This window comes from Calypte anna, chromosome W (assembly GCF_003957555.1).
Source record: "Calypte anna isolate BGI_N300 chromosome W, bCalAnn1_v1.p, whole genome shotgun sequence".
Lineage (NCBI taxonomy): Eukaryota > Metazoa > Chordata > Aves > Apodiformes > Trochilidae > Calypte > Calypte anna.
The window spans coordinates 20,713,875-20,738,336 of NC_044276.1; the positions used below are offsets into that span (position 1 = coordinate 20,713,875).

Genomic DNA, 24,462 nt, shown 5'->3' on the forward strand with positions numbered 1-24,462 from the left:
GAGAGGGAACGATTTGATTGGCCCACACAACTGCACTGTAACACGCATAAACCCCGCTTTCCTCTAAATCGGGCTAAGGCGATCCTCAGCTTTCTTTGCGGGAAGGACACATTGTCGGCTCCTCTTCAACTTGGCGTCCACCAGGAGCGACCCTCCCACCTCCTTTTCTGCAAAACTGCTTTCCAGCCTGTCGGCCTCCAGCATCTACTGCTGCTTGGGGTTGTTCCTCCCCAGGTGCGGGACTTTGCACTTCCTCTTTTTGAACCGCACGAGGCTCCTGCCTGCCCAGTTCTCCAGCCTGGCAGGGTCCCTCTGGGTGGCAGCACAGCCCTCTCCCGTTTTCTATCATCAGCAAACTCCCTGAGGGTACACTCTGTCTACCCCTCATCCAGATCATTAAGTAGCATGTTGAGCAGGATCAGACTCACGGTTGACCCCCGGGGTACACCGCTAGTTACTGGCCTCCAACCAGACTTCATGCCCCTGATCACCACCCCCGTCTGGGACCAGCTGCTCAGCCAGCTTGCAACTCACGCCACTGCCTGCTCATTCGGCCCCTTACTTCATCAGCTTCTCTGGGACGATCTCTTACGGGAGACAGCCTCAAAAGCCTTCCTGAAGGCTAGGGAGGCAGTAGCTGCAGCTCTCCCCTTGTCTGCCAAGCCAGCCATTTCGTCACAAACGGTTATCGGGTCAGTCAATCACAACTCTCCCTCGGTGAAGCCATGGCGGCAACTCCCGATGACCCTCTTGTCCTTCACGGGTCATCGCCTTCGCAGGGATCGAGGTGAGGCTAACTGGCCTGTAGATCCCTGGCTCCTCTTCCTTGCCCTTCTTCAAGAGAAAGGTGACCTTTGCACTCCACCGCTCCTCAGGCACCTCTCCCCATCGCCATCAACACTGGCTTCACAATGACATCTGCTCGCTAACCCAGCGCGGTTACACAGACCTCTCCCACTCCCTCTCCTCTCCTCTCTTCTCCTCACCTCGCCACTCCTCCTTTAATTTTTCTCATTTTATTTTACCGCCAGAACAGTCATCCACTTCAACAGCCTTCCCCTCAAGGACATGGTAGCGTCACCAAACCTTGCCTGGTCACTTGGAGAGAGAGAGAGGAGATGAAACCGCCTCCCAGGGGGGGTGTCTCTGATGCCCCAGTAACAGAGTGGTCAAGGGCAACAAAGGATCCCCCTACTACCCCCTGCCCACCTCCCTCTTCTAAGAGCTATTAAAGAAAGAGGAAGTTTGCTGTATCCCTGCAATGTAGTTTTGGTTTGGGTCCGCCTGCGACGGAGTTCTCTTTCCCCAGAGCAGCCCTTCATAGTGCTGTGCTTTGTAGTTGTAGCTACAAGGGTGTTGATAACACACCAATGCTTTACCTATGGAAGCACCACAGCTGCCATTCACACCGACTGTTCTCTGCTACCACAGCCCTCCTCACCAGAAAAGGGATATCGACAGGGCCTTAACACACGGCCATTGATAAAAGTGCTCCAAAGGGAGCGCAATGCTTCCAACACGTTGCGCTCCGCAAAAACCACCCTTGTTCAGCATGCCTATAGTGTCATGCGCACTATTTTCCAAAGTCTAAGCAGCAGCAGCAACCTCTACGCACCGCCTTTACGTACGTTTGCGTACCACTTCCAAAAAGCTAAGAATTTGCTTCCTACAAGACCCAGGACACTGCTAAGCGGTTCCAGCATCACGCTTCAAATGATCGGGCAAATCACTACCTATACACAGAACGCTGTTAACAGGACGAAACGTTCCACATACTTACACTCCGGGGAGGCACCAGTTCAACTCGGGGAACTATTTCCCCCAGCAAAACGCACGAGACAGACATGATATCCCCATCCTCTATCTTTATTGTGTAATTGCCGCTCAAAGCTTCCGTTACCTTCCACAGACACATGCCACAAAACATCACACCTCAACAGTGCCTAGATTGACAACGGGCAACAGACAAAAGACCATTCGGTGGCCATTTGTACACGTGTGGCAACTCTCGTGGTGCAAAACTCTTAGCTGGGCGGACAGCCCGACTGACCGCCACCCAGAATATGTAGATGTACGTGACAGACAGACCGCCCACCCTCGGGCCCTTCATCCACAACTGTCCCGAATCCCTTGGTCAGGCCCAGGTGAGCAGCACGCTTCTCGACAATAATCATTAAAGGACCAAGAAGCTGGAGAAGGAAGTACAAAAACATAAATAAATTCAGAAATAAAAAAAAAGGCCACACACAAAGAGGGGAGAGGGCAGGAAGGGAAGGAATCAGAGCAGGGAACCCCACAGAGAAACCACTTAGCCAATTCCTAGCAATTCAACCATTGTGCTTCAAATTACCACCTCTCCCCCTGCAACTGACACTTTCCAAGGAAAGATACAAACACCATGCCATTTTTTTTCAAGCCAGACAGTAACAGACTACAAAACACCCACAGAAGCTACATTTGTCTCTGGGTTAAAGCCCCCATTAAAGCTTCAGGCAAAATACCCAGTTCTGCTGGAAAATAAACTTGAGGCTGCCTTTTGCGTCCATTTACAAAGTCTTCGAACTTGACTTTTACCTATAAAAGCAAAGCACCCAGCACCTCTCAACCAGATTGCCCCTTCCTCCCTCACCCCTGACCTGCCACAAACCCCAAGCCCTCTCCTCCCTATTACAAGAAATACTAATAACTCTTACTCTAGACCATGACGACAGGCATCAGACTGCGCTCCAAAACAACACTGCATTTTGCACCTGAAGCACATACCCTGCCATGAGCATTGCTTTACAACGCTGCTTTTAGTCAAAACGCAAAACAGCACTGGGTGCATGGAGAGTCTCTGCTTCTCTCACACACACAACCCCTGAAAGTCTGGAATTACCCTTTTCTGATTAGAATTTTATGCATTTTCAAAAGAAGGTGGGTTTAGATATATATTTATAGGATTACATCATGCTATTTTAATATTCATGATAGGCGGAGTCTGGACAGAGTCTTCTCTTGGGGAGATATCCGGGGGTCGTCGGGGGGGTCTTTGGATGAAGTAAGAGGTCTTCCTAAAGCTTGAACTTGGTACCTTTCTTGATTTCGCTGACTTCATTATATTGTTACAGGGCGATATCAGACCCTAGCGATACCTTTTCCTTTATCTGCTGGTTGTGACATCTTTATGTTCTTTTTGTGCAGATGTTCACATTCCTTTGGTGCCTAATTAGCCTTGGCAGTGTCTTGTTTTTAGAACAGGACCTACACTTTTAATTATCTTCGAGACAGAAGTTAGCCTTGTTAGGGCTTTGTAGCATTGTTCACACTGTTTCAGTGGAAAATTACATGCCTTAACTGCTTTGTCTAGCCCCCTATTCACTTCTTTCTCAGTTTAATTCTTTCCTGAATTTTACTGGTTAGCAATACAAATTCATCAATATATATTACAATCCCCTGTTTTCTTTTTCATAATCATTTATGAATTTGTATTTCTTTTAATCACTCTCTTCTTCAGAGCTTGAGGATGCATAAGTATGACACAATTTGCACCCATACCTACAAGTTTCACATTTACATGGATCACCCTTGCCATGTAAACACCATTTACAGGAGCACAAATTGCTGCTTCTTCCTGATATTCCTCATCTGTATTTACCACTAGCAACTTAGGGGTTTCATTTTGCACTTTTTGGACTTCTGATCGGGCAAATTGTGTCATACAAGGTATTAAACATGGTATAATTAACAACCCTCTAAAAATCCCCAGCACCACAATTCCAATTTTTACCACCCACCCACCTCCCAGTAAATTCTTCCAAATTCCTTCCCAATTAAGTCCTGTCCAGGTCTGAACTGGAACATGTGCAAGTTTCTTCATTTCCTGTACCCGTTCATGTACAGCTTTTCCTTCATCATCTGTTTCCAAGCAGCAATTAGTTAGATTGAATTCCCACGCACACCTCCTTCTTGTGCTAACAGATAATCTAAAGCTAAATGATTCTGATATAAAAAGGTTCTCGTTTGTGTATTCTGTTTCTCAATTAGCTCTAAAGCATCCCGTTTTATTTACAACAATTTCTACCACAGCTTGTAACCTAATGATTCTATTGAGCATATAACAATTAGTGACATTCAAAGATTTAGCAATGTTTTCAGCCAAATTTACAAAAAGGTTTTTAGCAATTGTGGGAATTTCGTATTTCACCACAGTTTCCAATTCATGATAAAACGAGTTAAAAAGCAATCTGTGCTGTATGGATTTCCTAATTCTCTCGGTAAATGTTACATGAATCACAGCTCCTGGATCATAACCAGATGCATATATTTTTATCCCAAATTTCACCTCCAAATCTTTCCAGTGTTGAGGGTTTAGAATGGTTAGATTTAGAGGCTTACAAGCATGAGCAGTACAGTCTTTCTGCACTTCTCCTTTTTCAATTCCTTTACGGGTAGTGGCTACATATTGACTGTAATTTTTGGCTAAGGTGGATGCTAGTATCCCCATCAAAATCAAAAAGGGTCCGGTAGGGATCGTATTGCTCAGTGGTCACAGCCCAGAGGGTTTGTAGCCCTTGGCAGACCTTCTTCAACTGCAGCTTCTATGTCCCATTCGGTCTTGCCCCTTTTCCTTTGATGGGCCAAATTCAGGAACTTAAGATAATTTAGTTTTTTCCTGACTCCACCTTATGGCATTTGTCATTTGTGTCTCCAATCCCTTCTTCCCTTTCCTGTTCCTTTAGAATATTATTTTCTTCATTTTTAATAAAATTTTATCAGGTATCTATATTTCTGGAATTACAATATGAAATTCCCCAATAACTTACCTGCTTATGTTCTTTTCAGTGTGATTTTTGGTTCCCCAGGTTGGAAGGTGATCTTCCACTTCTTTACTGGTCCTTTAACTCTGGAGGCGTGTGTCCACCCTTTCTCAGCAGTACAGACAGCAGTATCTGTAGTTAATAAGAAAAGGTCCTTCCCAGAGAGGGGATAAGCTTTCTTCTTTCCAAGTCTTTATCAAAACTTTATCCCCAAGTTGAAATTGGTGTATCGCAAATCCCAAGGGAGGTGTTTGCACCAATATTCCCATCTCCCTTAATTCATTTAACCGCTTTCCCAGTGTTACAATATATTTTCTGATATTTTTGTCTTCTATTATATTATGTTCTATTGCTATTCTCTGACAATAAGACATTCCATATAACATTTCACACGGTGATAACCCAGTTTCACTTTGTGGCTTTGTTCTTATATTTAGAAGAGCCAATGGTAAATATCTTGTCCAAGGCATTTGAGTTTCAACCACTAAGTTTGCCAGTTGTTGCTTAATAGTTTGATTCATTCTTTCTACCCTGCCTGAGCTTTGTGGATGCCAGGGAGTGTGGTAATCCCAATGTATTCCCAATGATTTGCACAATAACTTGATCACTTTTGAGGTATAATGTGTGTCTTGGTCAGAGTCAATACCATTGATCAACCCACATATAGATATTAAGTGTTCTAACAAAATTTTTGCCACCGTTTGTGCCATGGCTTTTGCCACAGGGTAAGCCTCTACCCATCGTGTTAAATGGTCTACTATCATTAGTAAATATTTAATCCTCCCCACTCTTGGTAGCTCAGTAAATCAACTTGTACCTTTTCAAAAGGTCTATTGGAAATTTGTCTTCCACCCATAGCCATCTGTTTAAATATTTTTCTGTTAATCTTTTTACAAGTTAGGCACCTTTGAGTAATTTGTTTTGCTATTTCAAAGATTCCTATACATCCGTATTGTTTAAGAAATTGATCACTTAACACTTTAGTTCCCCAATGTGTTTGGGAATGTAATCTTTCCAGTATCTGCCAGGCATATGCTTTAGGTAATATTTCCCTGCCATCCGGCAGTATCCATTTTCATTGTTCAAATTTAGCTCCAATTTTTTCAAGTTTCTCCATTTCCTCAGGAGTGAATTTCTTTATTTCTCCCTCTTTATTGTTTACTGAATCCTCTTTATTCTGTAAAATATTAATTTGAACACTGCATTTTCTCAGGGCTGCATCTCGAGCTTCTTTGTCAGTCAAACTATTCCCTCTAACATGGTATCCTAATCCTTTTTTATGTCCTTTTATATGTACTATTGCAATCTCTTTTGGTTCTGTCACTGCCTTTAAAATTTTAATTATTAGCTTTTGATGCACTAAATCTTTTCCTTGAGTATTTATGAGGCCTCTCTCCTTCCAGATTCTTCCAAACGTATGGACTATGCCATATGCATATTTAAAATCTGTGAATATTGTTCCTGCCTTCCCTTTTAATAATTCAAGAGCTCTATAGAGCGCGCACACAGTTCACATGCTTGTGCGGACCACGATGGACTCAGAGGTCTGGATTCTACTACTTCCAGATCTTTATTAATGATTGCATATCCTGATTTTCTTTTTCCTTCAATTACTCCAGAGGATCCGTCTATAAATAACTTCTTCCCCTCCTGTAATTCTGTGTCAGTTAAATCTGGTCTCACTTTTGTCTGTGTTTCTATTACATCCAAACAACTGTGTTGCAATTCTCCTTCAGGTTCCCCAAACCAAAACTGTGCCGGACTCTGCACTGAAGTTAAGTTCCAAATTAGGAGAGTCTATCAACATGGTTTCATATTTAAGAAGCCAGCTATCTGTCAGCCACTTTTCTGCCTTCTGCTGTAAAACATCTCTAACATTATGGGGGTGTATACTTTCAGTGGTGCACTAAAGGTAATTTTCCGTGCTTCTTCTATAAGCAATGCAGTTGCCACCAGAGCCTGTAAACAGGCTGGCCACCCTCTACTCATGGGTTCTAATAATTTCGAACAGTATCCTACAGGTTTTTTTTATTCCTGCCCAATCTTGAGTAAGCACTCCATAAGATGTCTGATTTGATACGTTGACAAATAAGAAAAATGGTTTTTCCGGGTCAGGGAGGCTCAATACTGGAGCTTGTATTAATGTTCTTTTTATTTCCTCTAATTTCTGATCATCTTCTTCCAATCATCCGATTTCATTATTTGTCAACTTCTATAAAAAATTTACCTTTTCACTATAACTCTCAATCCACGGCCTGCAATATCCTAGTAATCCCAGTAATTGTCTAATTTCCTTTTTAGTTGTCGGGGATCTCAGAGCAAGTATTCCTGATACTCTATTAGGATCCAGTTTCTTTTGACCTTTGATTAGCCGATGTCCTAAATATTTTACCTCTTGTTCCACAAATTGCAATTTTGACTTTGACACTTTTAGTCCCTTTTTCCCCAGGAAGTTTAATAATCTGATAGTAACTTCCTGAGTTTCTTTTTCAGTTTCCCCAGCTATTAATAGATCATCCACATATTGTAACAACTTCACATTCTCGGACATTTCAAAATCCTGTAACAGCTTCTCCAAAGCCTGCCCAAATGAATTAGGTGATTCTGTAAATCCCTGCAGTAACACAGTCCACCTTAACTGCTGCCTTCTCCCTGTCGATGGATCCTCCCACTCGAAAGCAAAATAATCTCTAGACTTATCATGAAAGGGACAAGCCCAAAATGCATCTTTTAAATCTATTACGCTATACCAAATATATTTGGGAGAAATGTGGCTTAGTAAAGTATAAGGATTTGCTACTACTAGAAATTTAGCGATGACCCTATGATTTACTGCCCTTAAATCCTGCACCATCTGGTATGTTCTGTCAGATTTCTGTACAGGCAGAATTGGTGCATTACGCGGGAACATGTGAGGTTCCAAAGTATCCTTGTTCTAAAAGCCTATCTACAATAGGCTTTAACCCTTTCCGCCCTGTTGGGGAAACAGTTCAGAAATATACAGGTTGTGAGCAATCCTGACTTACTTCAATTTAGGCCACATTGGGTTAATTGTGATTGAGGCCTAGTTTGAGGCTTTCTGAGAATGAGCTACTGGGAAAGAGATAACTTAATTGGCAACAGAAGAGGAAAATAATTATGTGAGAAGAATCTTTCCGTGAGAATGGTATGTGTAATTGGAATACAAAGCCACCTGCATGATAAGATGGTGTAAACAAGACTTCTCTATATAAAGTGAGTGCAAGTTGTTAATAAACGATTTCATACAATCATATTGATGTGCACATGGAATCCTTAAGCCTCCGCAGACTGTTTTCCCACAAATGGCGCCCGAACAGGGACCCAGGGTGGCCTGGAACAGGGACCCAGGGTGGCCCGGACCAGGGACTAAGGATGGCCTGGACCTGGGACTCTCATGCTGTTGCTTCCAGGAGCGATGAAGACAGCTCGAATGAGAGCGGAGCGGAGAAGCCAGCTGAAAGGAGATTGCTGCCCCGGCAGTCTATGTAGCTGGTGCCCGGCTACGGAATAAACGAGCTCGGAATTGAAGAATCTTGCCCTGATCAGGTGAGCGGCTGGGGAGGAGATGGGGTCTACACTCTGATGTACAACAAGAAGAGACAGTAGTTAAGCTCCTCCAATATATTCTCTATGAGAGATTTATTACACGAAGGCAGGACCTTACGTGAATTACTGAAATGGGCACAGGGTAGAGACTTGATCCCCTCGATGGGTACTGTTTTTGAGTTACCTACTTGGGAACCCATAGGTATTGCCCTATGGGATAAAATTAGCAATGGAGATAAGGAGGCACAACGCTTAGCGACACTCTGGAAATTGATTAAAGAAACCTTAAAAGAAATGAAAAGTGAGTGGTCAGCAGCAGCCTCAGCGTTTGTTGTCTTAACATCTGATCTACCAGTACCGATGAATGCTCAAAATATGAACTTGACCTCTAAACAGTTGTTTGAGACACCTAAAATACCCTTACCAGCACCTGAAGGGACTGTACTGATTCAAACTCAGTCAGTTGTGCCATTTGACCCTGGGGGTTGGATGAAAAGTAAAAATGGGACCAAGAAGCAAGACCAAAAGCGACCAAAAACACCACCAGAATCATCGGAGTTCCCAGAGGGAGAGAAGCCGGAGAACACAGGCGAGGAATCTTGGAATGCAGACTCCCGACCTTGCGCCCGCCTGCCGTGGCTCCCGACTGCTCTGCCACCTTTCCACCTCTGAAGCTTGATTTATCTTCTTGACCACAGTTGCCATAAATTAATCCTCTGCTTCACCTGTCAACACCATCAGTGCCTGCTATAGAGCAACAACCAAGTAAAGAACTGGGACTCGGAGACAAGCAGCTAAGGAAACTGCTGAAGAAGCAGACAGAACTGGAGACCAAGGATGAGTATACCCCTGAAAAAACCCTAGTTTTTGCTCTGAGGAACATCCCGAACAATGGGGCACTAATCCATTTTTACCCCCTGATCCGTTTCCTATTCCTGCTCCTATTTCCCTTAACCCTTTAACACCCACTGCTCTACCTCTTCCAGATCCAACATGGGAAGGGGAGGGTAGTGGGGGGGGGGGTGGTAATGTGTATCCAGTAACTAGATGGAAGGGAATTATTCAAATGCTATAGTTGAAGGAGAAATGATTCCCAATATGACTCCGATGGTTTTCCAGTGATTGTGGGACCAGGATGAGGAGGTCAATGGGTTGCATTAGATTGGAAAATTATAAAAGAAGCCAAAGGTGACATTACAGTACAGTACAGTACAGTACAGGCGCAGTACAATTTGAAATCGGTTTGAGTCATTTACTCAATCTCTTTTGCAACATCTTTTTACTGCTCAGTTGTTGATGCCATATGACACAAAAATGCTCATTGATACTCTGTTAACTCCTTCTCAACAACTGCAATTTCATCATAAATGGTAAATGCTATGTGAAAATGCAGCTGTGATTCCTAGACAGAACACCGATGCATTACACAGAGTGCAAGCACAAATGTTAGTCGGTGCTTGTCCTTTTGTACGTGCAGATTTGCAGGCATGGTTTCAAACTGAAGTGTTACAAATTTCACAAGAATTGGCATATAAGGCTTTGCAAATTGTTCATGATCCTGCACAAGCAACCCCTTTCCTTTACAAATATTAAACAGAGAGAGCAGAGTCATATTCAAAATTTGTGGATCACTTCTATTCAGTGGTAATATTACATCTCAATTTGCTTAAAAAAAAAAAAAAAATTTAACTTCAATTAGGTAGTGTCACTACTCCAGATATTAAAAAAAACCCACAACAACAACAAAAAAACCAAAACAAAACAACAAAACAAAACAAGAAAACCAAAACAACTTACTTTGATGGGCACATTGATTATAATTTGATCTATTATTTAAAAGAGTTTAAAAGAAGAGTTTAAAAGATGCTCAAAGCTGCACTGCAAAATACTGTGCAAGGGTGTGGTGTGATAGAAAGAAATTTCTTCAAGTTTAGTTTGAAACCATTAGAGCACATGATTCGATAATAAAACTATTTTCATTACAATCAAAAAAAAAAAAAAAAAGGAAAAAAAAGGAAAAGGAAAAGGGAAGAGCGTATACCCTCATGAGAAGAAAAAAGAGCGTGACCTCATGAGAGCACTAATGAGTTATCAATAACATTTTGATCAAACTGGTCAATGCAACAATTAGGCCTAGAAAACAAGGGAAAGTTTGAAATTTAGGTTTCTTGCTGCTTCATTTGTATCACACATAGCAAGAGGAAAAGCCTTTGGTAAGAATTGATAAAAATCATAAAATATACCAGTTAGCTTGTTGGCTTACAGATTTAATTAGGCAAGGCTTATCAGTTATATATGTTATTATTGCTTTTATATTACTAGTATGTTATTATTACCTTTGTATTAGTATATATGTTATTATTGCTTTTGCATTATTGGTATGTTATTGCTTTTGCATTGCTAGTATGCTGTTTATGACAATATATCATTAGCATGTTATCTTACGTCACGAAATAAGTCAGAATTGCTCAAAAAACAAAAAGGGGAATATGTTGGGGAAACAGTTCAGAAATATACAGGTTGTGAGCAATCCTGACTTACTTCAATTTAGGCCACATTGGGTTAATGGTTATTGAGGCCTAGTTAGAGGCTTTCTGAGAATGAGCTACTGGGAGATAACTTAATTGGCAACAGAAGAGGAAAATAATTATGTGAGAAGAATCTTTCCGTGAGAATGGTATGTGCAATTGGAATACAAAGCCACCTGCATGATAAGATGGTGTAAACAAGGCTTCTCTATATAAAGTGAGTGCAAGTTGTTAATAAAGGATTTCATACAATCATATTGATGTGCACATGGAATCCTTAAGCCTCCGCAGACTGTTTTCCCATACCGCCCCTCCTTTGAAATAGGATATTGTTTAATCCTGATTGGGGTATGTGGATCCATTATCTGAACTTCTATTGGATCCATAGCTATCTTCCCAATCTCTCCCTCTGTATACCATACTGAGGGATCAACTATTTCTTCATCCATTTCTGTCAGAGTACATAAATTAACTTGCAACTTTTCTCCATCACTTTGGATATTTATGCTTAATTTCATGATCAAATCTCTGCCTAATAAATTGTACTCTGCCTCTGAAAGCAAAAGTAAATAATTTAAATAGATTTTATTTTCCGTTTCTATTTCTACATCTTCTAGAATTGGTATTTTAAAAGGTTCTCCTTTCGCTCTGATTACTGACATTTGATTCTTTCCTTTCTTTATCCCTTCGGGTAATTTTTGTATAGCAGATTTTTCAGCTCCAGTATCTACAAGGAATAAAAATTCCTCTTTATGGGGACCTATTAATAATTTTATTAAGGGCTCTGTAGATGTTCTAGTCCCCAATAAATAAAGCCCCTGACACCCCTATTCTTCTTTAAACATTTTCTCATCATGCTCTTTCTTCCTACAATTCTTCTGAATGCGCCCTCTCTTGTTGCAATAAAAGCAAAGAGGGCCCCCTGGATGTTGAAGAAAATTCTGCTGCAATCCCCTGCGGAACCCGCCTGTTTTTCCTTGCCCTCTCATTCCCATATCCCTTCCTTGATTTGCTTCCCTCACTGCTGCTACAAAAATTTTCACCTTCGTCTTCACTTTCTCCTCATCCCTCCAGACGTACACTTTCTGCACTTCCCTCGACAACTCTTCCAAACCCCTATCGGGCCAATTGTCTATTTTCTCCAATTTTTTCCTTACGTCTGGGCAAGCTTTCCCCACAAAATGGGTTTTTAACAGTGCTGTACCCACTGGTGTACTGGGATCCATTCCAGAATATAATTGTAAATTCTTCTTTAATCTTTCTAGCCACTCGGTGGGCGACTCATCTTTCTTTTGGTGTTCTGCAAACACCTTTTCCATGTTTTGTCCTCGGGGGAACCGCTTCAATAATTCCTTGAATAAGAATGGCCCTTAAATCATCTAAATTTTGACTGCCTTGCACATGTTGGTGATCCCAATGTGAGTCAACAGTTGGCCATTTTTGATCTCCTGGGGGTCCCTGTTGATTTCCCCTTTCCCATTCCTGCTCGCCTGATCATTTCTCTCTCCTCACTTGTAAAAAATATGCCCAAAATTGATTGCATTTCTTTCCATGTATACATATTTGGTCTCCAAAATTGATGTAGTCTATCAGCTACCCCCAGCGGGTCATCTAGCAAAGTTCCCATATCCTTTTTAAAGCTTCTAACATCACTTATATTAAGGGGAACTGTCACAAATCCTAATCCCCCTTGATTCCCGCCGAGTGGTACTTCCCTTAAGGGGTACGTTAAAGCGGTCTCGTGCTGCCTCCCTCTGGTTCGTGTGGCAATCGGCTGGTCACCGTCACCCTCCGGGGAAGGTGATGGAGATACTGCAGATACCAGCTGAACAAGAAACAGACGGCAAATTATGCAAATATGGGGGAGGCAGATGGTCTAAAGGGTCCCATTTTTCTTTATCTTTTCTTTTCTATTCATTCTCCTCCTCCTTAGGTTGTAATGTGAAGAGGGGCACTGTAGGTAAAGTAGAATTCTGGATCCATAAGTATGCATTGTCATTTTCTTGCTGTGAAAATGGTTCCTTCACATTTACATATTCATTTAATGCTTGGCATACCCAATCTTCGAAGGTACCAAAAACTGGACAAGTCACATGTGGCCTGAGAATATATTTTGGCCAAATTGTCACGCAATGTTGCACTAATTTCATTTTAGTTTTTCCTTTTCTTTTTCCCTTAGCATCCCAATATTTAATCATAAGACCTAAAGGACTCTCCAGAGGAATATCTCGTACCTGACCTAATTTCCTAGTACTAGAACTCTTCTGTCCCATAATATGAGGATTTTACTAGTGGCAATCCTCCCGCCCTTGGTTGCTTCAATAAGAGTGTCTTGCAGGTGGCTTAAATACCTTATCACCCACCCACGAATCCTATAGGAATCGCTTTCATCCTTCACTGGCCAAGTCCCTCGTGGGAGATTGGAACCGTGGTTAGACCTCCACAATCGCTCCGGAACCAGGTTCCGTCTCAATCACACTCTTAAACACACACAAGCAACCGAATCCCACCGAACTGAACGGTATACACCTTAAATGCTTACGACCCCGTCGTCTTCGTTCGGACCTTCGTGCACAGAATTACAAGCAAAACACACTGCAGTCCACAAAAGAGCTCACCACAGAAGAAAATTAAAATTTCTTGCTCATTGCAATTTCGAATTCAGGATCCTGTCAGTGAAGGCAGGGGCCTGAAAAGGAGCCACCGAAGATCGGTAGGCCCCCCTCCAATCCAGACCTCAGTGCAAGCACTGAGAGGGATCCCTGAAGAGCCACCCAAATTGTTAAAAATGATCGAGATTCAATATTCTGTTAATGGTTTAATTTAATTCATAAAATTCCAATAAGCAAACCAGCGCTGTGTGCATAGGGAGTCTCCGCTCCACTCACATGCACAACCCCTAAAACTCTGAAATTACCTTTTATTGATTACAATTCTGTGCATATTCAAAAGAAGGTGGGTTTACATATAAATTCATAGGATTGCATCATTCCATTATAATACTCATGATAGGTGTAGTCCGAGAAAGGCTGGGCAGAGTCTTCTTTTGGGGAGATATCCGGGAGTCGTCAGGGGGTCTTTGGATGAAGTAAGAGGTCTTCCTAAAGCTTGAACTTGGTACCTTTCTTGATTTCGCTGACCTCATTATATTGTTACAGGGCGATATCAGACCCTACCCATAACTTTCCACTTATCTGCTGGTTGTGACATCTTTATGTTCTCCTTGTGCAGATGTTCACATTCCTTTGGTGCCTAGTTAGCCTTGGCAATGTCTTGTTTTAACAACAGGACCTACACTTTTAATTATCTTCGAGACAGAAGTTAGCCTCGTTAGGGCCTTGTAGTATTGTTTATACTGTTTCAGTGGAAAATTACATGCCTTAACTGCTTTGTCTAGCCCCCTATTCACTTCTTTCTCAGTTTAATTCTTTCCTGAATTTTACTAGTTAGGCATACAAATTCATCAACATATATTGCAACAGGCATCAGACTGCGCTCTAAAACAACACTGCATTTTATACATGAAGCATATATCCTGCCATGAGCATTGCTTTACAACGCTGCTTTTAGTCAAAACGCTCAATTCCATTACAACCTAGAGGCAAAGGATTATAGCGCCAGAAAACCCAAAACAGCCTACCACGCCCTATCGACACCAAAAGGGGGGATGGCAAAAGAGTCTAGGAAATGAGGAACTAATCACGGCTACAGCTGAGCGTCCAGGAAGCTTCCCAGTACTTACAGAATCACCACAATCTTCTGCTTCAGATAACCTCATAATCGGCTCCTTCGGCATGACTAGGAAAAGCATCGGAGTTGGGGTGAAAGGTTATAGGACGCGAGGCACTGTTGGAAGAGCAAACGGTTAAAACCTGACCGGCTTCAGAGAATGGTAATACAGCTCAAGAAAACCAACATGCCCCGCTGAATTCAAACAGCAGCAGATTAACGGACACCCCAAACGCAAGCCGAAACCTTGATTTTTCTTGCGCCTCGATAATACTTTCTACACGTAAAGTACAACGTATTTACAGAGCCCCCTCCACAAGTGGGATTCGGCACACAAGACGATGGGGGTAAGGAGACGGGCCAGTACTTCAGATAAGCGACCTCCGGTAGGTTTTAGCTTGGCTGGATCGATTCCTAGAGCAGCTTTTCTATTCAACGCCGGCCACGCAGAGGCACGACAGGAGACAAAGGCATTAACCGAATCGGCAAAGAACTTAGTGAAGTGGACCATCAGCGGACGTTCGTTCTCCCTGGAGCTCAAGTATTGGAAAAAAGCACGTGAAACCTCTATGACGCTCCTCTTACGAAGCGCATCCTTAAAACCTGCATTTCTACTACCGAGAACCAACTCATTACGGTCACGGGGCTAGGAACCGAGGCGAGACGGACAGCACCAGCAACCCTGAACGCCCTGCGGTAATCGGGGAGGTGGAAATGGGGAACGAGCACCGAAAAAGCGCGAGTTGTAGGGATAGCGCAGTAGAGAGCTCCACAACCCAGAGACACCACGTCCCTCCCTCCCTCCCTCCCTCCCTCTTTCCGACCCCCCAAACACTCACCAGCAGCAACGACGGCACCCGCCCTGCCGCGCTCCCGAACACCGCGCACCCAGACCTCAGCTCAGGGTGCTTGCGAGCGCGGGGGGAGGGGAACAGGAAAGGAAGACAAAGGGAACAGCAAAGGAACCGGAGCAGGCGGGGGGGAACCGCTCACGGAGAAAAGCTGCGGCTACCACCTCGTTCTCGTAAATGACATTGCAGGGGATGCGCCTTGCCGAGGACCTTTCCGAAGGCAGCTGCGGCGCAAACAGGCTCGGTCGGACACCCAAGTCTCTCCTCAGCCAAAACGACCCTTCCCGTCCCCACGCTTCCTCAACTCGACCACGCCTTCCTCGGCGCCCATTGGGCCGCCATATCGCCGCCGCCCGATCCCGCATGGCGATTCGCTGTCTCGCCTGTCGTTTGCGCTGGTGTCCCGTCCCCCCCCCCCTCGGCGGGTCCCCTTCCTCGTCCACCCGGTGCTCTCGGGACGCGGAGCAATCCGATCTGGGGATGGAGGGAGAAAACTTTGACGTGGGCGAATCCGCCGAGGGATCCGTGCCGTGTAGTGCTGCCACCCTGGGGGCGGGCAACGAGGCCTCAGAAGAGGCCGTTGTAGCTACAAGTACCACGTTTTGTTATTTATTACCGCATCGAGTCCACCCCGCACGTGCTTGCGGATTTTTGCTGCTGCTGCTGCTGCTCCCTCCAGGCAAAAGGCTGCTGTTGCCAGGCCCGGGCAGGCCTTGCCTTTTCAGAACATTTCCCACAACACTTCAGAAGTACCTCTAAATTCTCCCCTGTGAAAGTCCCACTCTCGTGGCGGACGTCTCTAAGTTGAACACCTCCCGGGAGAAAACAAAATACAAAGCGTGTGTTCAGCACTGGTGGCTTGAGGGCAGGAGGGCAGATCAAGATAGGATTTGCCCTAGCCTGGGCAGGAGGCTTTGAGAAAAAGAGGCAGTGCCCCCAAGGGTGGCCTTCGGTGCCCTGCATCCCCGGGGAGAGGGAACGATTTGATTGGCCCACACAACTGCACTGTAACACGCATAAACCCCGCTTTCCTCTGCATCGGGCTGAGGCGATCCTTAGCTTTCTTTGCGGCAAGGACACAAAGTACTTACAGAGTCACCACAATCTTTTGCTTCAGATAACCTCATCATTGTCTCCTTAGTGTGAAATATGTTCATCTGATTTGTGTCAGCCTCTTACATACCCTTTTATAACCATGAGTTAAAACCGGGAGATAAGGTTTCGATAAAAACATGGAAAGAAAAAAACCCTATCTCCCCTCTGGGAAGGACCTTTTCTTGTTTTATGAACTACAGAAACAGCTGTGAGAACTGCTGAAAAAAGGTGGCCATGTGTCACGAGGAAAAGGTCAGGTGAAGGAGTGGAAAATAACATCTGAACGAGGAGACACTAAGCTAACAGACGAACTTGAAGAGACCTTCATCAAAGAGCATAAGCTAAGATGCTGTGGAAATTTCATTGTGGCTACTCCTTAAAAATTAGGGGACAGGGAGATTCCTGAGTGGATACCTACTAGGGAAGACAATTACAATTTACCAATAACAGGGATCAGTGTACACCAGCTTTTTGGGACATAGCATACAAATTGGAAAAACTCACCTGGTTGTCCAGAGAAGACCACCCCTTAAGACGAAGGAAGAGGGCAAGACCGGAGAGGGAACCCGTGTTGCGGCTTGAAAGGTCTGCCAAGGGCTGCAACCACTTCGGGCTGTGACTGCCAATCACTATTGCCCTGACCAGACCTCTTCTAGTTGTACTTGGGGTGAGTTCATTGCCAGAAATAGGGAAGCGGCATTTATAACCAAACCCAATATGCTTTGTGCAAAGGAGGAGATAAAATCGTATGCTGTGATCCTGTTGGAGGGTGTGGGCTTGCGGAGCAAAGAGACGACTCAATATGAGTTAGCAACTAAGCTCAATTTTATTAAGCAAAGCGTTACATTTATATGGTCTTGGCATCTTCGTGGCTCATGTTGATTGGCTGCGTGTTGCTGTCCACACCTGTTGTCGCGTTGCGATTGGGTGCTGCTTATCGTCCTTGTCCTGCTTTGCTGACCGCAGGCATCCTGTTTACAACTTTTTATCTGCCGTAACTTTCTTCTTCTCAGGAGCTCAGAACTGGTTAAATACAACTGTTTATGTGCTGTCTATGCGATGCTTTCCCATCCTGTTATTCTTCTTTTCTGCCGCCAACTCCCTTATCTTTTGCACATAGCTGATCTTTTAATAACCTTGCAGCTGGGCCTCAAGGCCCTTAGCTCACTCTGGCTAAAGCTAAATAGTCAGGATTGCTCACATGCCCGTTTTCTTCCAAAAACTCCCAACAATTCTCCCTTTTTGTTTTTGAGCAATCCAGACTTGCTTCATTGCGCGAGATAACATGCTAATGATACATCGCCATAAACAACATACTAATAATACAAAAGCAATAATAACTAATATAATTGATAAGCCTTCTCTAATTAAATCTCTAAGCTATCCCCCTAACCCTAAGCGGTTTAAGCATTCATCTAACCCAGTATATGCAACAGTTAATTTTTTCATGTTATCTTAATCAATTGCATTTGGTTGTGAATTGACTCTGAATGATCAGATAAATTCATGCAATACACTCCATCAAAGTCTTCACAAACATAACCTAAAAGCTAACAATAAAAAGTCAGTGGCAGCACGATATCGTAAAACTGCATGTCTGACACTATCAACATCTTTTAGCATCTGTGTTAAAATATCAGAAGTTAAGTTCATCTGCTTAGCAGTGCAACAGAATAGCACAATCAACAATCAACATATAGACGAGGGATCCCATAATCAACATATAAATGATCACATGAATTACAACATTAACAAAAGCCTATTATCAATACAACACAATACGAAAAGCAACATTTCACACTGCAGTGGAAGGACTTAAATACCTTTTTAGTATGAGGAAGGTCAGGTGTCCACTGGCGCGTAGAGTCAAGGGGGTAGGGGAGGCTTATCCGACAAAAATTCGTCGGGGGGCCCCAAAAGCGTCCCCAGACCCCTCCCGGGTCACGGCACGGTGGAGTCCTGGTTTCCTCCATGGTCGCCAAATTGAGGCCCCAAAAGGCCTAATAAAATTGTTTAGAGACAGAATTCCAAGCCTTTAAACAGCAAAAGCACACCTCCCCCCTCCCCTCTTTTCTTTTTTTTTTTTTTTTTTTTTTTTTGATATAACACCAGCCAGCACACCTTTCAGGATGCATATGTGTAATGTACAAAATTTAAACAAAGGAAAAACTACAACAAGCACATGATCTTGTCAAGAATGATTCATTCACCACTCCTAACTATACATATGCATCTAGGCTCATATTTATAATATTTAGGGAGGTGACTTGATCAACATGCTCATTATTCACAAAGGGGTGTGGGTTTTAGCATTAAAATTAGCTAAGGCAATACCTTCATCCTAACTGCCAGGACTAAGTTCTTACCAAATCTTGATCAAGTTTTCATCCTGTTATGGATCCTGCTTCAAAAAAATAGTTAACTGTGAAATACGTCTTTGGCATCCAACCACAGGGACTCACTGTTCTGAGTTTCAAAACACAAATCACTATGGTCACTCAGATTGCAAATATTTAGCTCTACCTGCTGACATCAAAAGAGACTCTGGTTTTTCTATGGAGATGTTGATGAAAAAATTAAAAAATGCAATACTGGATATTATCTGCCACGGTACTTTTTTGAAAACTCAAAATTACTGCTGTCTAATGGCATATTGAGAGTTCTCTTTTAGGTGACTGTTTAAGCTGAAATAATCTGCCAAAGAAGCAATTGTAAGAAAATTAGAAAATATTACACAGCATTTCTTTTGTGATAATATCCAGTGCATTTCATAATGGACCCTACCGATACATGTGCAATATTATTTTCAGCACAGCACAGTTGTCTTTTTACAAAAATATTTGGACAGAATAACTAGAGTGATTGAAAAACCTTTGTCCTGAAGATCACCCCTATGAAATACAAAGGTAGAGGTGAACAAAAGCGTTTAACTGAAAACCTGACAAAGTCTACATTTTGATATACAGACCAAATTTTCCTTAAATATTTATTTATAAATTGGAAGTTGGTAGCTGTGGTGTCTACAGCAGGGCTCACTTTCTGAGCAGCAGCAGTGTCTGTGAGGGCAGAGAGAGCAGCTGCAGCTGTAGCAGATACACTGGCAATGCCCACCGGCTGTATCTGAGTTGTGCCCTTGTGTGAGGGGGGGCGAGAAGCGGCTGCGGAGACAGGAGTGGGGGTGCTCTCTGTACGAGGAGCAGCTTTCACTCTCCGCAGCAACTCTCGGCCTCCAAAAAGGCATACTCATTCTCATGACTGTGCTTTTGTCTTACTCCTCACCAATATATGAGAAAAAAATTGACAAGACAAAATTAACATCAGAAGATTCAAAATGAAATGCTATTGCTACTAAAATCTGGTGGAGTCAGCCTGAAACAAAATGAAGTGGTACAATCTCCCAAACCAAAACTGGCAAGTGTAATTACCAACCAAGTCTTTTTTATCTCTGCATGAAACACCAGTGCACCATGCACCACAATATACATCAATACTGAGGACCATATTGCAATGATGGTCCTTAAGCAGCTTTACCTGCTTCTAGCATTCGCTCAGAAGCTTCTAACAATTGAGCTGCTGTAGCACCTTTTGGGAATAGTCCTAATGCACGTTTAGTTTTTTCATTAGCATTGTCATATGCTAACATATCAAAAAATTTTGTTTTCATCTCTTCTGACAAATCCAGATGTGATGTTATCGCTGAATATAAGCAATCCACAAATTCTGAATACAGCTCTGCTCCCCATGTTTAAATATTTGTAAAAGAGGGGGTTGCTTGTGCAGGCTCATGCATAGTTTGCAAAGCTTTATACGCCAATACTTGTGAAAGTTGTAACACTTCAGTTTGAAACCGTGCCTGCAAATCTGCACCTACAAAAGGACCAGCACCGAGTAACATTTGTGCTTGCACTCCGTATAATGCATCGGTGTTCTGTCTAGGAATCACAGCTGCATTTTCACACAGCATTTGCCATTTATGATGAAATTGCAGCTGTTGAGAAGGAGTTAACAGAGTATTAATGAGCATTTTTGTGTCATATGGCGTCAACAATTGAGCAGTAAAAAGATGTTGCAAAAGAGATTGAGTAAATGATGATTTCAAACCATACTGCGAAATGGCAGCTTTGGCCTCTTTTATCATTTTCCAATCTAATGCGACCCATTGACCTCCTCCTCCTGGTCCCACAATCACTGGAAAAGCCATCGGACCCATATTGGGAACCATTTCTCCTTCAACTATAGCATTTTGAATAATTCCCTTCCATTTAATTACCGGATCCATACTCCCACCCCCCACTATCCCCCCTCCCCACCCCCCCAAACTCCCAACATGATCCAAAAGAAATCAATACAACACCAATTATTATTTAAAATAGAGACAGGAGTGAAATATGAAATTCCTACAGTGGCTAAAAATCTACTTGTAAATCTTGCTGAAAACATTGTGAAGTTATTAATTGCAAAACAAAATACTAAGATGAGAACTGCTTTGTATCAAAATCGCTTAGCTTTGTGTATCAAAATCACTTAGCTTTGGATTATCTGTTTGCAAAAGAAGGGGGCATCTGTCAAAAATTTAATCTTAGTAATTGTTGTTTAGAAATTGATGATGAAGGAAAAACTGTGAATGAGCTTGTAAAAGAAATGAAGAAAATTGCACGTCCTAGTTAGGACTATGTGGGAACTTTATGGGCCGTGATTGGATTACTAAAATCGGGATAGTTGTGTTTGGGATATTTACAGGATTGTTAATAATTCCATGTTTAATACCTTGTTTTATTGGACTAATACACTTGGTTATACAAGGGATGCAGATATCTGCAGTACCTCTTGATATAATAAAAAACCAAAAGATGATCCAAAATTGATACCAATTCGGCAGGCGGTAACTCGATTGGAAACAAAACCACGAATCAGTACCATAAAACAGAAGATGGGGGATTGTGAAATATGTTCATCTAATCCCTGTCAATCTCTTACATACCCTTCTATAACCACAACCCTAAGATGTACATAGTTTCTTTTTTTTGCGAACGTTATCGGTTTGAACCAGTTCTGCTGCTGGCTGCATTGTGGTAAGAGAAGCCTATAAAGTGCATGAGCAAAGTTTGGGGTCATCCTAGGAGCGAGCTGAGGAGAAGACCTTAAGAGGTGAAGAGGGCATGCGCTGAAGAGGATACGATTCATTTGCAAAGACCAACCTTTTCTATGAATATGTATTAGTATGGGGGGGGCCAATGGGATGTCACATGGCAGGAAAAAAAGAGGGAGGAGACTGCAGGAGAACAGAGGACAACACGCAGATTAATATAATCAAAATATTGCCGTTTATTGAGAGTAGTGATAGCGCTTTTATACACAGTCAGGCCGATAACCTAATATAAGCATATTGCTGATTGGTACAGCACATTTTTCATATACCACATGGCACTATCTAACTGGTAAAATACAACTCTTTATGTGTTGTCTGTGAGATGCTTTCCCATCCTGTTATTCTTCTCTTCTGCTGCCAACTCCCTTATCTTTTGCCTGTATCTGATCTTTTAGTAACCTCGCAGCTGGGCCTCCAGGCCCTTAGCTCACTCTTGCTAATGCTAAATAGTCAGGATTGCTCACGTGTCCGTTTTATTCCAAAAACTCCCAGCAGGAGACTTTGGGAGAAAAACGCATAAAAGGGAGGAACGGAATTTTGCCGCGCGTGCGTCTTGGTGGAGCGGAGACTCCTGGCGCACCCAGCGCTGTTTGCTTGCCTTTATTCGCTTAATAATTTGTAAATTTTGATTACAATCCTGTTTGGGTCTCATTTATCTCAATTGGGGGCTCGTCCGGGAAGGTCTCAGTTCCTGAATTCTGACTTGATCTAGGAGTGGCGCCCCACCTTTTGGTGGCTCCTGTTCGGGGAGTGGGTCGGCCCTGGCCGGGCACATTTCCTCTGCGGCGGTGCACCGCGACCGGCTCCGGGTCGTCTGGGAAGGCCTCCGGCAGGCAGGTGGCCTGCTGCCGCGCGAGCCATGGTGGGTGTTCCAGCTCCTGGGCAGCAGGTGTCGTCGAATCCCTTGGCCGAGGGAGAGAACTTCCGCCGCGCCCTACCCCACCCAAAGGTGCGAGCCCTTGTTCCTCCTCCTTCGCATGAGGTTAAGGGGTGGGGTCCTGCAACAAGCCCAACGGGTGAGCCCCGGCCGGCCGATGCCACGTGGAATCCCGTGGGCGGGAGCTCACGCACAGTACCTGCTTCCATGGGGTAGAGGGGAAAGTGTGTGCGCACTGTTTGCATCCCGCCGGGGAGAAGACCTCCAAATGTGGTCTCTTCTGAGACGTTGTGTTGGGGTGGCGGGGCGAGAGACGGGGAACAGATGAGAAGTCTGAGGAAGAAGGAGAGAAAGGAAGCAAAAAGGAAAAAGAAAATTGAGACCCAAACTCGGTAGTCTTTATCTTATTAGCATGAAGAGGAAAAGTGTCGGAGTTGGGGTGAAAGGTTATGGGACGCGAGGCACTGGAGGAAGAACAAAATGTTAAAACCAAACCGGCTTATGAGAAAGGTAATACAGCTCAAGCAAACCAACATACCCTACTGAACTCGTACAGCAGCAGAGGATCTCTTACGGGAGACAGCCTCAAAAGCTTTCCTGAGGGCTAGGGAGGCGGTAGCTGCAGCTCTCCCCTTGTCTGCCAAGCCAGTCATTTCATCATAAACGGTTATCGGGTCCGTCAATCACGACTCTCCCTTTGTGAAGCCATGGCGGCAACTCATGATGACCCTCTTGTCCTTCATGGGCCATCGCCTTCGCAGGGATCGAGGTGAGGATAACTGGCCTGTAGATCCCTGGGTCTTCTTCCATGCCCTTCTTCAAGAGAAGGGTGACATTTGCATTCCACTACTCCTCAGGCACCTCTCCCTATCGCCATCACGACTGGCTTCACAGACATCAGCCTGCTAACCCAGCGCGGTTAGACAGACCTCTCCCACTCCCTCTCCTCTCTTCTCCTCGCCTTGCCAAACCTCCTTTAATTTTTCTCATTTTATTTTACCGCCAGAACAGACATCCACTTGAACAGCCTCCCCCCCAAGGACGAGGTAGCGTCACCAAACCTCGCCGGGTCGCTTGGAGAGAGAGAGAGATGAAGACGCCTCTCAGGGGGGGTGTCTCGGATGCCCCAGTAACACAGTGGTCAAGGGCAACAAAGGATCCGCCTGCTACCCCCACAGCCCTCCTCACCAGAAAAGGGATATCAACAGGGCTTTAACACACGGCCATTGATAAAAGTGCTCCAAAGGGAGCGCGATGCTTCCAACAACTTGCGCTCCGCCAAAACCACCATTGCATGGCACGACTATAGCATCACATACACTATTTTCCAAATTTTAAGCAGCAGCAGCAACCTCTACGCACCGCCTTTACGTACGTTTGCGTACCACTTCCGAAAAGCTAAGAGTTTGCTTCCTACAAGACCCAGGACACTGCTAAGCGGTTCCAGCATCACGCTTCAAATGATCGGGCAAATCACTACCTATACGCAGAACGCTGTTACCAGGACAAAACGTTCCACATACTTACACTCCGGGGAGGCACCAGTTCAACTTGCAGAACTATTTCCCCCAGCAACACGCACGAGACAGAGGTCATATCCCCATCCTCTATCTTTATTGTGCAATTGCTGCCCAGTGCACACGTTACCTTCCACAGACTCACGCCACAAAACATCAGACCTCAACAGTGCCTAGATTGACAACGGGCAACAGACAAAAATCCATTCAGTGGCCATTTGTACATGTGCGGCAACTCTCGTGGTGCAAAACTCTTAGCCGGGTGGACAGCCCGACTGACCGCCACCCAGAATACGCAGATGTACTCGACAGACAGACCGCCCACCCTCGGGCCCTTCATCCACAACCGT

At 43.9% G+C, this 24,462-nt stretch overlaps 1 long non-coding RNA gene across 2 annotated transcripts; it reads right to left on the reverse strand.

The window, feature by feature from the left end:
- Positions 1-1,576: 1,576 nt before the first annotated feature.
- On the reverse strand, positions 1,577-16,582 carry LOC115600027. 2 transcript variants are annotated; one of them, XR_003988779.1, is made up of 3 exons: positions 15,463-15,759; positions 14,637-14,740; positions 1,577-2,189 (listed from the first exon to the last, which is right to left on the reverse strand). It is a non-coding gene; the product is annotated as an uncharacterized LOC115600027 (long non-coding RNA). The 2 variants fall into 2 exon arrangements; XR_003988780.1 differs by lacking the exons at positions 14,637-14,740; positions 15,463-15,759 and adding an exon at positions 16,566-16,582.
- Between the last annotated feature and the right edge of the window lie 7,880 nt (positions 16,583-24,462).